Below are 14,715 nucleotides of genomic sequence, written 5' to 3'. Positions count from 1 at the left end.
TGGCTCACCCTGCCTCCTCCAAGCACGTCTGCACCCCCGCCCCCGAGGTCCTTTAAGCAGCATTCAGAGAAAACAGGAATAATTTTGCCTCAATGTGATTTTGCCATTTGAAACCAGAGACTTAGGCTGCAGCTTCTCTCTAGTTTTTATGTAACCTATTTTGCGGTGTGTGCGTGCGTGTGTGTGTGTGTGTGCGCGCGCGCGTGTGTCAATGATTCAAGCACAAGAATCATTAGGGACTCTTATATTAGTTTAACAAAACAAAAACATTCAGAACAAGCATTCCATTTCGCTTCGGGTTGGACAGATGCTTGTAATTTCTCATCATGCCTTTATTATTTTCATACCACCCCCTTCTTACAGAGTAAGGATGAGTGTCACTTTTTATAAAGGGTCACCTCACTTTTGTTAAGGGATGAGTTATTGTATAAGAATTTTCTCTAAGTATTAAAAGTTAATTATAATTAATGAAATTCTGACACATGCTACAACATGGATGAACCTTGGAAACATTATGCTAAGTGAAAGAAGCCAGACACAGAAGGACAACTATTGTTTGATTCTAGCAAATTCACAGACAGAAAGTAGACTGGAGATTGCCAGGGACTGGGGAAGGGAGCATGGGGAGTTATTGTTTAATGGGTACAGAGTTTCTGTTTGGGATGGTAAAGAACGTTCTAGAAACAGATAGTGGTGATGGTTGCACAACACTGTGTATGTGCTGATTGCCACTGAATTGTACACTTGAAAATGGCAAATTTTATGTTATGTATATTTTACAACAGTGAAAAACATTTAAAAAGTCAAAACAGAAACAGACTCACAGACATAGAAACAAGTTTATAGTTACCAAAGGAGAAAGCAGGAGCTGGGGGGAGGGATAAATTAGGAGGTTGGGATTAACATATACACACTATTATATATAAAATAAACAACAAGGTTCTACTATACAGCACGGGGAACTATATTCAACGTCTTGTAACAGCCTATAATGGAAAAGAATCTGAAAAAGAATATATCTATATCTGAATCACTTTGCTGTCCATCTAAAACTGAACACAATATTGTAAACCAACTATACTTCAATAAAAAGTCAGTTATCATAATTAAAAAATCACTTTGTATATGAAGACCAGGCATCAGGCAACATATTTTAGATGTATACTAAACATAATAAAAACTGTTCTCCTAGTCAGGCTCATCAGTAAGGACTCAGGTTATGCTCTGGGGCATAATTCACAAGTGAAATTCACCAGGGTGAGAAGGTGCATTTGCATCCACTCTAAATAGCTTTACCTTAATTCATTTTCTTTTTTTTTTTTTTTACATCTTTATTGGCGTATAATTGCTTTACAATGGTGTGTTAGTTTCTGCTTTATAACAGTGAATCAGTTATACATATCCATATCTTCCCATATCTCTTTCCTCTTGTGTCTCCCTCCCTCCCACCCTCCCTATCCCACCCCTCTAGGTGGTCACAAAGCACCGAGCTGATCTCCCTGTGCTATGCGGGCTGCTTCCCTTTAATTCATTTTCTAAGGAGTTCTTCCTCTGGTTCCTTAGTGTCATCACAACCACTTCCTCCTGCTCCCTCCCTCCCCTTGCTGTGGGCTAGGAAACCAAATAATTAAACTTATTTTATTAATTAATTTATTTTTTGGCCATGCGGCGTGGCTTGCGGGATCTTAGTTCCCCCACCAGGGATTGAACTGGGTCCTCAGCACTGAAAGCTCGGAGTCCTAACCACTGGATGGATCACCAGGGAATTCCCTAATTAAGCTTATTTTAAACATGTAGAGTAAATAGGCTCTTCGTGAGAGCCTGGGGCCTCTCTTTGGGTAAAGACACAGGATTTACTGTTTGGCATCTGAAATATCTATTTTGGCTGCTCAAAGGGCTCACTTATTTCCTCGTTGCATTCTTGAGAGCTGAGACTGGAGGAGATGAGATCTCTAGTCATCTTTAGATTCTGGCTTCTTGAATTAGACTCATTTACAGAGGGTGAAGCTGAGGTTAGCCTGGCTGGTTGTCCATGGCACACAGCTGACTGTCAGCGTGGGACTGGAGCCCAGACCAGTGCTCTGCCCGTTAAATCAATCTCAGTTTAGCTCAGCTCAAGTCAAAATTCTGGAAATAATTTCATTCCGCCATTGCATCCCTGGCAGCCCTGTACGATATTAGAAATAAATTCCAACTACATGTAAGTATATCAGATAAACTAACAAAATCAAAACAATATATATCCTTCTTAAACTGCAAAGTTAAAATAATTTTCTGAAATAATACCTTAACGTAGATTAGCAAGAACAATGTTATGATACTTTCAAATGTACCAGAAGTTACTGGCCTTTCCAAATAATACTAAGTATATTAATAATAATGATCATATTAATAATCATTCTCACTTGAGGGCTTACTATATGCCTAGCACGGTGCTAGCATTTTGCATGGATAGTCTTATTTCCACAACAATCCTCTTATTCCCATTTTACAGGTAAAAACACTGAAACTTAGAAAAGTTTAGTAGCTTATCCAAGATCACAGAGAAAAATGGCAGAGTCAGGATTTGGATTCAGTTCTTGCAGATTCTAGCTTTTCTTCGTTTTCACCATTTCATCACAGGGGATGGGGTGGGTGGGGTAATTCGTGCTGCCTTTAAATGTCTACTGTTCGCTTTATAACAAAGGGAAAAAAAATCCCTTTAGGACAGCGGACCTCAATGTTTATTGCTTATTGGAATACGGAGAGCTTTAAGAAAAGGTGATGTCACCCTGGGAGATTCAGATTTCATTAGTCCAGGCTACACCTGAGGGGCAGGAGTTGAAAAGCTCCCCAGGTGATACTGGAGTGCAGCCTCTGCTTTAGAAAAATCCTGTTTTTAGCTGCTCTTCCTAACCAGATTTCTTAGGTGACAGCTTTTAATTGCTCAAATAATAACCCCTCGATCCTGTCTGTGAGAGCTTATTATCCTTGATATGAACCTAGCTGATGACCAGTTAATTGTGTGCTCTCATACGGGATCTTTATGTTGCTTTACTTTGTCCTATCTTCGAAGTAGGAATTTTATTCTAGTGGATTTTCTTGCCAAAAGTAATACCTAGAACATTCTAGATAATTTTGAATATGAAGTAAATTTATACAATGTATCAGTAACCTTCTTTACCTTCTTCCTTTCAAATAGGACCTGGAACTTTAGAACCAGCCCCTACTTCAGAACAGGAGTTGGCAAGAAGGGGTCCTAGAGTATCAATTTATCTGTTAATTATTACAAAGGGGCTAGCCCAGACTCTCTGGTCTTGCAGGAGACAATTTCTCATCCTCAAAAAGCTACCTATATATATGCTAGGGGAAAAAAGGTAAGGCCACAGTTTAGACATGTCCCAAGAAGTTGCTCAGGAAGTGACCCTAATTGTTCCCACTTCCCTTCTATACCACTGCTCTGGTTTTGTCTAAACTACGTGGTGGTTGGATGTAGAAGTGACAAGCTCTGTCCTTCACACGTATCCGTGTCAATTTCATTCTTGTCAATGGCTGAGATGTAGAAAACTGGGCAGTAAATGTAATGTGTTTCCAGAACATTTCATTAACAAGTATGTATGAGAACCCTCCTTAATTGGTACCTAAGGGAAACTCAATAAATGCTTCTTGTATTTTTCTAGTTGTTTCTAACTGAAATGGATACAGTCCCGGCACTGCCAATACTTAGCTGCAGGGTCTGGACTTGAACAGTTTTTAGCTGTTGAGAGTTTCCGCTGTGCCAGGTCCGTGCAAAGCATTGTAAGGCATTACCTTGTTCATCCTCACAACATCCTATGAGGTACGCAATACCTTTCATTTTAAGAAGAAGAAACTGAAGATTACAGAAGTTAAATAATTGTTCAAGATTACAGGTAGTAGGTGACAGAACTGAGATTTGCATCCAGTTGGAGAAATCACTTGGTTCTCTGGATCTCCATTTCCTCACCTATAAAGATGATTGGATAGAACTTGATAGTTCATTCAGCAAATATTTACTGATAGCCTATTAAGTGTCAAAGGCAGTGCTGATTGCCAGGAATAGAAAACTTACCAACACACCTTACCCTTTCAGAATCTATGGTCAGCTAGACTTCCCTGAGTCATTTTCCAGTTGTAAAACTTTGTGTGATTCTACTGAATCAAAAATTCTGCGCTATTTGAAGCAATCTAAGCATCCAACAGATGACTGGAGAAACAAGATGTGATACATACATACGACGGAATATTATTCAACCTTAAGAAGGAAGAAAATTCTGACCTGTGCTATGACATGGATGAAACTTGAAGACATTATGCTGAGTGAAACAGTCACAAAAGAACAAGTACTGTATGATTCCACTTAAGGGAGGTATCAAAAGTAGTCAGATTCATAGAAGCAGAGAGTAAAATGGTGTTTATCAGCAGCTGGAATGAGGGAGGGGAGAATGGGGAGTTACTGGTTAACAGGTACAGAGTTTCAAGATGAAAAGAATTCTAGGGATTGCTTGCACAACACTGTGAATGTACTTAATGCCTCTAAACTGTACATTTAAAAACGGTTAAGTCAGTAAATTTTATGTTATGTGTATTCTACCACAATTTTTTTTTTTTTTTTTTTGCGGTATGCGGGCCTCTCACCATTGTGGCCTCTCCCGTTGCGGAGCAACAGACTCCGGACGTGCAGGCTCAGCGGCCATGGCTCACGGGCCCAGCCGCTCCGCGGCATGTGGGATCTTCCCGGACCGGGGCACGAACCCATGTCCCCTGCATCGGCACGCGGACTCTCAACCACTGCGCCACCAGGGAAGCCCTACCACAATTTTTAAAAATGAAAAAAGGATTGCCTGAGGCTGAGGAAAGAAGAGTTAGTGTTTAATGGGTGTGCAGTTTCAATCTGGGGTGACAGAAAATTTCTGGAGATGGAAGGTGGTGATGGTTATGTAGTTCAATGTACAACAGTGTCAACGTACTTAATGTCATTGAATTGTACACTTAAAATGGTTAAAATAATAAATGTCATGTATATTTTACCAGTTTTCAAAAGATATAAAACATTCCATGTGAGCTGCTGTACTGAACAGTGCTATCCCCCTTAAGTGGCAGAGTAGTCTTGGTGGGCAGAGGAGAAACTGAAAACATGAATGATCAGAAAACAGGTTACTAAACTATGGAGGCTGACAAGTCCCACATCAGCCCAATCTACCTCTGCCTTTCCTAGGTGTTACGGAGCAGGGTTGCTTCCACACCAACTTGCTCTAGGCTTGTCAAATGACCTGGGTAGATTCTTTGATGTGATTAGTTTCACAAGGTGCAAGCAACATGTTTTCTTTGGAAGAAACTTCCAACCATGGGAAACTACTCCCAGCTGAAGGTTGGTTTGTTTTGAACACAATTTCCTGAATTCCATATTTTCTATCCACTCAGTATAACTGAATATTCAAGATGGCACACACCCAAAAGGCAGCATAATTCTACCCCAACTGAACATGACCTGTTTTAGCAAATCTTCAATAGAATTATGCCTACAGGCAGTCATTGAAATATATTAGCAGTTCTTTAGCAGACCAGTAACAATAGCTACTCAATCACCTGAGTTAACTGAAGTTTTTGAAATGACTTTTCATCAAAAATCAAAATGTTACCTTAAAAAAAAAGCTTAATAGAACGGGAAGGGACTTTTTAGTTGCAGGTATTTTTCTTAATGCTTGATCTCACAAAAGAAATCAATGTACTCAGTTATGTCTGTAAGTCGGTCTGTCCTTTGCTTTAATACATTGTCTAACTATGAATCTGCAAGTGCAGGTGGAAAATATTCTAATTTTATCATCAGAAATACACTAATATTTACCCCTTACATCTCCTTGGTGTAATGAGTTTCATAGACAGCAAGAGCTATAGTTTGTGTAAGAGTATTTGACCAAATTGTGAAAATCCTTTCAGCGAAAGAAAGATTTTTGACAACTCCACTTTCAAGTAATCATATCTGTTGGTCCCAGATTAGGGCAAAAGAAATCTATGTTTTAGTTTTCAGAAATGTAAATAAAGTCTCAAATTGCTGGGAGAGCTTGAAATTCTTTTAAACCATTTTTTTCTTACAGGGAGGAAATAAAAAGTGCTTTAGGAATATCTGTCAATGTCTTTATTAATCCTACTTAACATAAATGGAAGATCATGTTTTTTAAAACAGGTATAGTGTTCTTTAATCTTCTGGTCTGAGCAAAGGGGATGGGGGAGGGGTGAGACCTATTTGTAACAAGTCATAATACTCCAGAGAATAAGTACAGTCAATTCTGCTTTAACATTTGCTTTGAAAACACGAATGTGTTCCCACATGATTAATATACTAGGGAGTAACTTGAACTTAAATTTCCGAATTTTGCTTAGGCAGGATTGCATCCACGATAAACACTAGGTGAGCAGAGAAAAGTACAGCCACTTCCAAAGAGCAGCAGAGGAATACAAATACAAATACACACACACACACACACACACACACCTCAAATACATACCAGCTACCTCAGTCCACCTCAGTCCACCTTGTGTGCCTCAAAGCCGCACCCATCCACGGCACGTGTATCAACTTCGCATCGATGTCAGGTAAACCTACTCCATAATAACTCACACTGCAACCCTGCACATGGCTTCTGCTCTCTTCAGTTTTTCTCTCCTTCCTCTTAGCCTACCTTATATTTTTCCTTCTCTGTTCTTTTTCCTCTTTATTGTTCTTTTTTTCTCACTCTTTTTCTCTCACTCCTCTTTGTTCTTTTCCTCTCACAGAGGGTGGCAGCTGTGGGAATCAGTTGGCTCCCACAAGAAATTTCAGGGTTTTCTTTCGAGGTAAAGTATCATATTTACTATAGAAGGTATATATTTCTTAACCATTTAACATGTATAAAACTGTCTCCATTTTTGTTAGATTCCTATCTTTCTTTTTTTGTGTCACTGATGATGTTTTTGAGTATTGTGCTTGGAACCCATTTTTCCATTTCTCCCTCATATGATTTTGCATAGTGAGTAGTTTTTAGGAGCACATAGGTCGTATGTTGAATTATAGCAGAATTGATTGTAGGCACTTTGAAATTCATATAGCTCTTTACCTCTGTCATCTGTACTCTCTCTCTCGGGTCTTAGACATATGATATGGAAGCTAAAAACAATCTGCAACTATAATCTCTTCTCAGATCACGAACTCGTGCAACCTGGTAAAAATGTCCTCCAACACTGGACATCTTTGGACTGACCTCAACTATTGATTCCAGCCCCAAGCTTCAAGAAGCAAGTCATAAAAACTAAAGAAGTTTAAAAAATAAAGAAGCAAGTCACAAGTCAGGATTGTCAGGAACACAAAGGTGACTTTTCCACTACCTGAGGTTTAGTATTTCTTAAGGAGACAATGAGGAACATCACTAAATTCATAATTATTATACCAACTGGTGTTCATTATGCTATTGCTACAGAGTTCTTAGTAATTTGAAAAGTGTACTCCAGGTAAAGGTTAACAATATAAATAGACTACTATTTATCAATGGTAAATTTACTTTCTCCAAGTTTACCTCTGGAAAGATGCAAGTTGACTTCAGCTTCTCACGGAAAACCATCCATAATGACGTCAGTTGATTTAGGGGGTGCGAGGCCCAAGAATGTATGAAAACACTTTCAACAATTAGGTTTTTCATTGCTTACTTTTTCTTCAAGTGTCCATAATTCTCACTTTGGCTTCTCAGAATAGCTACAGAAATGAGTCTAAGAGAAGGGCAGGGCAGTGAAAAGGAGGGCATTCAATTTTCTTATAAATTTTATCAGTGTGGCAATAAACTTGCAGCTTCCTATTAAGGGTTTGATGGCATTAGTCCATTATCCTCATTGACTCCAGTCTACTCAAGAGGTTTCCAGAACACTAGCAAGAGAAGTACCATCCCTGCCTTTGAACTATGCTAGACCCCAAAGGCCTCTTTTTAAACTGAAGTACTACCTATTATGTTCAATAATTTCAAAGAGCCCTGTTGACAGGTCGTATGGATAGGAAAAACTACAGAAATAAAAGAGGAGAGGGCATTAGGAATCATGGGAGAAAAAGAGGGTGGTGGTGATGGAGACATGAAAGAGGGGAGGAACAAGAGAAGATACATTGGTCTGAATCTGTTCCAGGTCCTAAATGAAGAATTCCATTTCAAACATTCTATAGGGTCATTTAGTAGAGAGAGTAACTATAATCTTGGCAGTAAGCATTATCAAAATCTTTCCTGCTTTCTTCTTCATGTTTTTTTTTTTTAATTAATTTATTTATTTTTGGCTGTGTTGGGTCTTCATTGCTGTGCGTGGGCTTTTCTCTAGTTGCTGCGAGTGGGGACTACTCTTCATTGCGGTGCGCGGGCTTCTCATTGCGGTGACTTCTCTTGTTGCGGAACACAGACTCTCGGCGCGCGGGCTTCAGTAGTTGTGGCTCGCGGGCTGAGCAGTTGTGGCGCACAGGCTTAGTTGCTCCGCGGCATGTGGGATCTTCCCGGACCAGGGCTTGAACCCGTGTCCCCTGCATTGGCAGGCGGATTCTTAACCACTGCACCACCAGGGAAGTCCCTTCTTCATGTATTTTTATTTTTACTTTTAAGGATGGTGGGACACACGGTGTAGGTTTTACAATGAGAGAATGTTTCAGATATATGTAATGCATGGTGTACACTGGCAATTGCTCACAAAAATGTTTCCTACTTTTTCTGGGCACACAGTTAGACTATATCTCCAAACTTAGAGTTTGATGTGGAATGATAGACAGGGTGAGCCATTTCTATGCTTGTCCCAGAACCCCCGACCCCTTCCCCAATGCATGTCTCCATGTCCTCTTGTCCTTCTAGCTGAGATGGCACAGACCCCAGCACAACCTTTGGAGCCACGTGCTGAAGAGGACAGAGCCTCATCAGCTTGGTTCCTGAATGACTGCATGGAGAAGCACAACTCCCATGAACCTGAGCACACACATACGTGACTATAAAAGGAGAAACTTCTGTTGTATTAAGTCACTAAATTTGGGGCCTATTTGTTACTGTGGCTTAGCCTACTCTTATACATTATGCCTTCCAAATTTTTGGAACAGTGGTTCTCAACCAAGGGAATTTTGTCCCTCGGGGGCTATTTGGCAATGTCTAGAGGCAATTTTGGTTGTCATGAGTGGGGATGGTGGTGGTTCTATTGGCATCTAGTGGGTAGAGGCCAGGTTTGCTGCTAAACATCCTACAATGCACATGACTATCCCCTACAGCCAACATCTATCCAGCCCCAAATGTCTATTGTCCTGCTGTTGCAACACCCTGCCCTAGAGAGCTTAAGAAGAAGATCAAAATCTCTGAGCCCTCCGCTAGACAATAAGAGGAGATTTACAATAACAGTGTAGGAGTAAAAGATGGGCTTTAGAGTGAAACTTGGGTTCCAGCTCCAGTTCTACCACTAACTATTTACAGACGTTGGATAAGTTCCTTTACCCTTTGTACATGCAATATTCTTGTGCTAAAAATAAGAAATGATAGTACCCACAAGATGGGGCTGTGACTGAGGCTTTCAGTGCTTAATGCAGTGCCTGAAATGTGGTAAGTACTCAAATATTAGTTGCTGTTCATGTTTTTTGGTGTTTTTGTTATTAAGGCACATATCTAGAAAATTTAGAAGTGGTAGCTATGAAGTATGTTTACAGCTGTTCGGATTCATTGAGGTGGCAGGTGTGGTCACAGAGCTTAAGGTTTCACGTCGGTGATACTCACTGTCTACCGCGCTCCCAGAAGAATCTGACCAATATCGTTATTTTGACTAATTTCCCTAAGTTTTGACTCAAGATCTAGCCAGAACGATTTGGAGGAAATAAACTGACATCATCATTATACACGAACTCGTGTGAACAGCCCACGGCTACTTTTGCACAGCAACTCTGCAAACCTCAACTCACTTTGCTTTTACTAAATGCTGCCCACCTTGGCCTATTTTCGATGTTCATTAGCAATTAATCATAAGGTATGGTCAGAACATTCTAAATGGACAAAAGACTTAAAAGGCCAGGTCCCTGCCCTCCCTCCCATATTAGGCTGTAACCAGTAGAAGAGATGAACACTCAAAATCACTATGTTCTCACCTCCTAAGTTTCTGTCGTTGTTAAGGTGACAAGAAATGAGAGTGGGGTGGGGTAGGGTAGGGAAGGAGGGGGGCGAAACAACAACAAAGAGGCATGGAAACAGTCAAAGCGAAGTTTGGGGGCCTCCTGTAGAGTGGCTAGATGTGCTATTTGAGGAATAACTTCTACATAAGCATGAAACTACTTAACAGGTGTGCTTCCAAATTACCATAGATCTTAAATGGTTTTAGGAAAGATCTCATTCACTCACCGTGATAAAAGTCCTTCGAAGGAAAAACAGACCCATTCAAACAAAAATGCTCAAATGCCATGTAAAAGAAAAAGTACATTATATTATGCCAAGTACTACAGCATAAATTCTTTGTTAAACCCACCCACATAATAAGCCTTCATTAAAAACAATCCCCGACAAGTCCTACACTCTAGCGTTGAACACATACTTCTCTCAATATTCAAAAAATCTTAGTCTAAATGAAACTCATAAAAAGTGCCAGTTTAATAACTGTTATTTAAACTGGAGGGAAAGTAGTGAGTGAGGACATCTGCAAATAGAAAGACAATAAAATCTATGACAGTTCACCACATCTCAACAGCCTTTTCCCTTGGTTCAAAACCTTTCTCCTCTTGTCAAGTATGCTAAGCAGTTATGGCTGGTCCAGGGAATGCCCATGTAAAGCCATCCTTTCACGGCCAAGGGAAAAGAGTAGCAGAGCCATACACTGACGTTTCCACACCAAAACATCTTATCTCTCCAACAGAATCCAGGAAGCCAGGCTTCAAGAGAAACCACCTCCAAGCTTGACAGTGTTGTCCTTGAGGGGTGGCATAGGACAAAAGCCCACTCAGATTCCATTTTATCCAAGTCTTAGTCAGCTCACCAGCCTAAGACCTAAGTCTCCAGGCAGAGTCAAGGGTGGAGTCACTGCACAAATGCCCTGGGTGTGATCACTGGGTTCCTTCATTCACTCTGCACAGATCTGGGAGAGGCTCACCTCCCAAGCGTGAGAGCTCTCCTTCCACTAACGGATACCTCCGGTGCTAAGGGCAGCCTCTTTAAGCTATGGCAACGGGCAGAATAGCTTTCAATGTGCTTCATATCACTAAGTGTGTGGAAAGCATCCTTCTCTCATCCACCTACCCTGCCACTGTCTGTACTATCACACGATAAACAAAGAGTCCGTGTCAACCAATAAATACAAGAGCTGGGGGTTGGAGATCAACAGTATAATCCTTGTGTAGCAACAGGTTTTGAACAATGCTGAATGCTTTCAACAAGGATTGCTTAAGGCTTTGGCTCTTTAAATTTTACACAGTAAAGCTATAATAATCACTTCTTAACTTTTTAACACACTGTAAGGATAAAGGTGCTCGGAAAAGGATTTTAGCTTTCTGGAATATGATAGGAAAAAAAAAACTCACATGTTACTTTTAATATTCTACCCACTTTTTCCTCACTAAATACACGTCCTCAGCATCCCAAAAGATGATTTAATTTAGTATTTCTTATACTTCAAAGATGCCATTTTGTAGTAGGGATGTAACTTCTAATTACACAGTATTACATAATGCTATGAATTATTTAAAAACTTTCCTAAAAAGGTTAAAACAGGCCATGAACTATATCTGGGGCCAAGTTTATGAGACTGTCAAAGGCTCTTTTATAGATCATTTAGAAAGATTAAAGAAACCCCCTCTACACATGAGAGTCTCTGCTCAGTCAATCTAACGTCCCATTAAACATGAAAGAAACCCTTATTTCCTACTTTCCAGCTATGAATTTCTCCCTCTCCACAAATTGTATCATTGGCGATTTTACTTTTAACTTTTAAAACTTGCTTTCATACTTATTATCTCATTTTATCTGTGAATGCTATTAGGAGCCATATATAGAAATGGAAATAACAGCTCTATTGTTTCTTTCAGTATGGGTGATAGTCAAGACCTCACCCTCTCTCTCTCTCAAGTGTCAAGTGTACAAAAGCAAATCACTAGGATGTCAGGCAAAGGAGCAGAGGATGGAGTAGCCATGGGGAGGGGATGGGGGGACAGAGAAAAGGGTCTGGGGAGGATGCAAGGGATGAAGACCAATAACAATAAGAACAATAACATTTCTCAGTTAAATTTTCAGAAAGCATTAGGAATTCATTTTTGAATTCCTAAACGGCATGGGGAAGAAAAAAAACTCAATATATTTGGGATTATTTCAATACAATGTCTCTACGTAGGGAAAGAGAGATATACATCCTCCTTTGCCTTGTAACTAACATCTGGGAATCCTATTGCCCAGATAAGGTCAGCAGGATCTCTTCTCAGAAATAAGCTACTCTGATGCTATTTGGTACCATGTTGAGCTATCAAAGCACACAGTATTAACATCTTCTAAATCAGTGTATATATCAATGACCTTTCACAAAGATGTTTCTTTTTATAAATTCTAAGAACTAAACCTAAACCTGAGTGGTGAGGATTATGTATGGATAGGATATACTACAGATAAAATGTACCGCTTACAGGAAAATTAATTAAACCGAGACTGATTATTGAAGGATATTAGTTAGTGGGAAGTCAATAAAGTAGAGAGTGTGGACAGTCCGAAGCTGTGCTACTGCATAAGTGAAAAATGACTTCCCAGTTATCTCTATAAATGATTAGATGTTTTTTTCCAGAAAGAATTCTTGCTTAGAAAGTCAACGAACAAACTCTGTCTCTTTGTGTCGTGAGAGATTATGGTAGGTTGTTACTAAGTAGCCCTTTTCCCAACCAAAAATTCTGCATTTGAAAAATTGAGGATGTTAGAGAACTCAGCTAAAGAATTATAAAAACAGGTTAGAAATGGATCAAGAAAAATGGATTTTTAAGGGAGCTGACGCTTTGTATTTTAAAAGAATACCCCTCATAACAGTCTTTATTGGGTAAGGTTGCTGCAAGCTAGAAAATAATTGGTTACTCTCCATAAAGGAAAGAACTAGATAAAACAAAATTTCACAATTTTGTGAAAATTGTGATCTTGAGAAACAGAGGTGGTCACACACAGAAGTGTGTCAAGAAGAGGCTGCAGTGACCAATCCTGATCTGAAGAGACTCTGCACTTTCCTAGGTGGGGAGGGGATGTGACTCGAAGCATCCCGGTGACTTTGGAGCAGAGCAGCATCTACTTCTTCCTACCCGGTGCCTCCTTCTATATTTGGGACATTTCTCCCAAGCACCCTCCCTCCAACAACCTTCTTCATCTCTCCTCTCCCTCTTACGTGTCACCTCAGATTTTCTGTGGGTTCCTCAGAAATAATCCAATTGCCTTCAAAATAATCATGTTGGAATCACCCATTTTAAATTACTTTTTCCTAATTAAATTTCTGCTGTAGTGAATTACTAATCTGTTTATTTTTGTGAAAGACTTCAGGTAAGACAGCTAGAACTGGGCCGGTCGAGAGTGGTTTGTTCACTCTCAACCAGCAAATTCAGAAGAGGTCCGTGATGATGATAGTTTCCACTTATTAATCACCTACCACGTTGCAGGCGCTGTCGTGTGAGCTTTTTATGTATTATCAAGTTGAATTCTCATAATAACAACCCTATAAGGCAGGTATTATTAGTCTCATTTTACAGTTGATGAAATGCAGGCACAAATTCATAGTCTAATACAGGGCTTGGCGAACCATGGCCCTTGGGTCCAGCCCAGCCATAAAGTTTTCCTGGAACTTACACGCCCCTTCATTGACATAGTGTCTGGGGCTGCTGCTGGGCTACAGTGGCAGGACTGAGCAGTTAGGACTGACAGCTTAGGGCCCAGAAAGCCTAAAATATTTACTATCTGGCCCTTTATAGAAAAAGTCCACTAACCCCTAGTGTAAAACATGGGTAATGCACCGATAAAGGAAAAAAGACAAGAACGTTTGGAGAGCTTGGAATAAAACTTCTGCTGAAACTTTCTAGAAAAAAAATCTGTCTTGATCTGTTTTCTTTCATACACATCTTACCTTATTTCTTCTCACCTAAGGTTTGTCAATCAGCCTCAGAAAAAAGAGTGTTCACAGAATCCCAGCTTAGTCACTGAAGGTTTCTCTGTCAGTACGGTGAGTTTTGATGAAGTGGTAAAGTTTCCAAGAAAGAAAGAAAAAAGGACAGACCAAAGAAAGCTTTGACAACCATAAATTTTCTGAGAGGTTCCAAAATTTTGGGCAGTTCACAGGTATTTCTTCTCAAGTACAAATGACATCATTGATGAAATTAAAGAAACAATTGGCCTGGTTTATTCTACATTTGGTATCACATATTGTTTTGGTTGAGCATCAATTGATTTTTCTATTTTTACTGGGAAGTTATGTCATAACTATTTTTAGTAGACAGTGTCTGGTTCGATCATTTGTGGAACTCAACACACAATTGTGTCTTAGAATTTGTTTTTCCCCTAAAGCTATAAGAATGTATGTATTTGGTGGAGAATGTCCTCATCAGCAAATATTCCACCACTTTATTCTGAAACACATTTTAGATTAAAAGTTCTAAAAACAGGAAGAAGGCACTAACGGATGAAAGAATCTGGGATAGTACTAGGCAGCAAAGGGAGTGTAGCTTTATGATAATATCAATTTGCCTTTGAA

At 39.7% G+C, this 14,715-nt stretch overlaps 1 protein-coding gene across 4 annotated transcripts in view; it reads right to left on the bottom strand.

Moving 5' to 3' along the window:
• Positions 1-14,715, bottom strand: part of PLEKHG1 (pleckstrin homology and RhoGEF domain containing G1) — a 223,313-nt gene that overhangs the window by 73,143 nt on the left and 135,455 nt on the right. The gene's annotated exons all lie outside the window — the stretch shown is intronic.

The sequence above is a fragment of the Globicephala melas genome, chromosome 14 (genome assembly GCF_963455315.2).
Source record: "Globicephala melas chromosome 14, mGloMel1.2, whole genome shotgun sequence".
NCBI classification, from domain to species: Eukaryota; Metazoa; Chordata; class Mammalia; order Artiodactyla; family Delphinidae; genus Globicephala; species Globicephala melas.
This window is presented reverse-complemented; position numbering and strand designations above follow the sequence as displayed.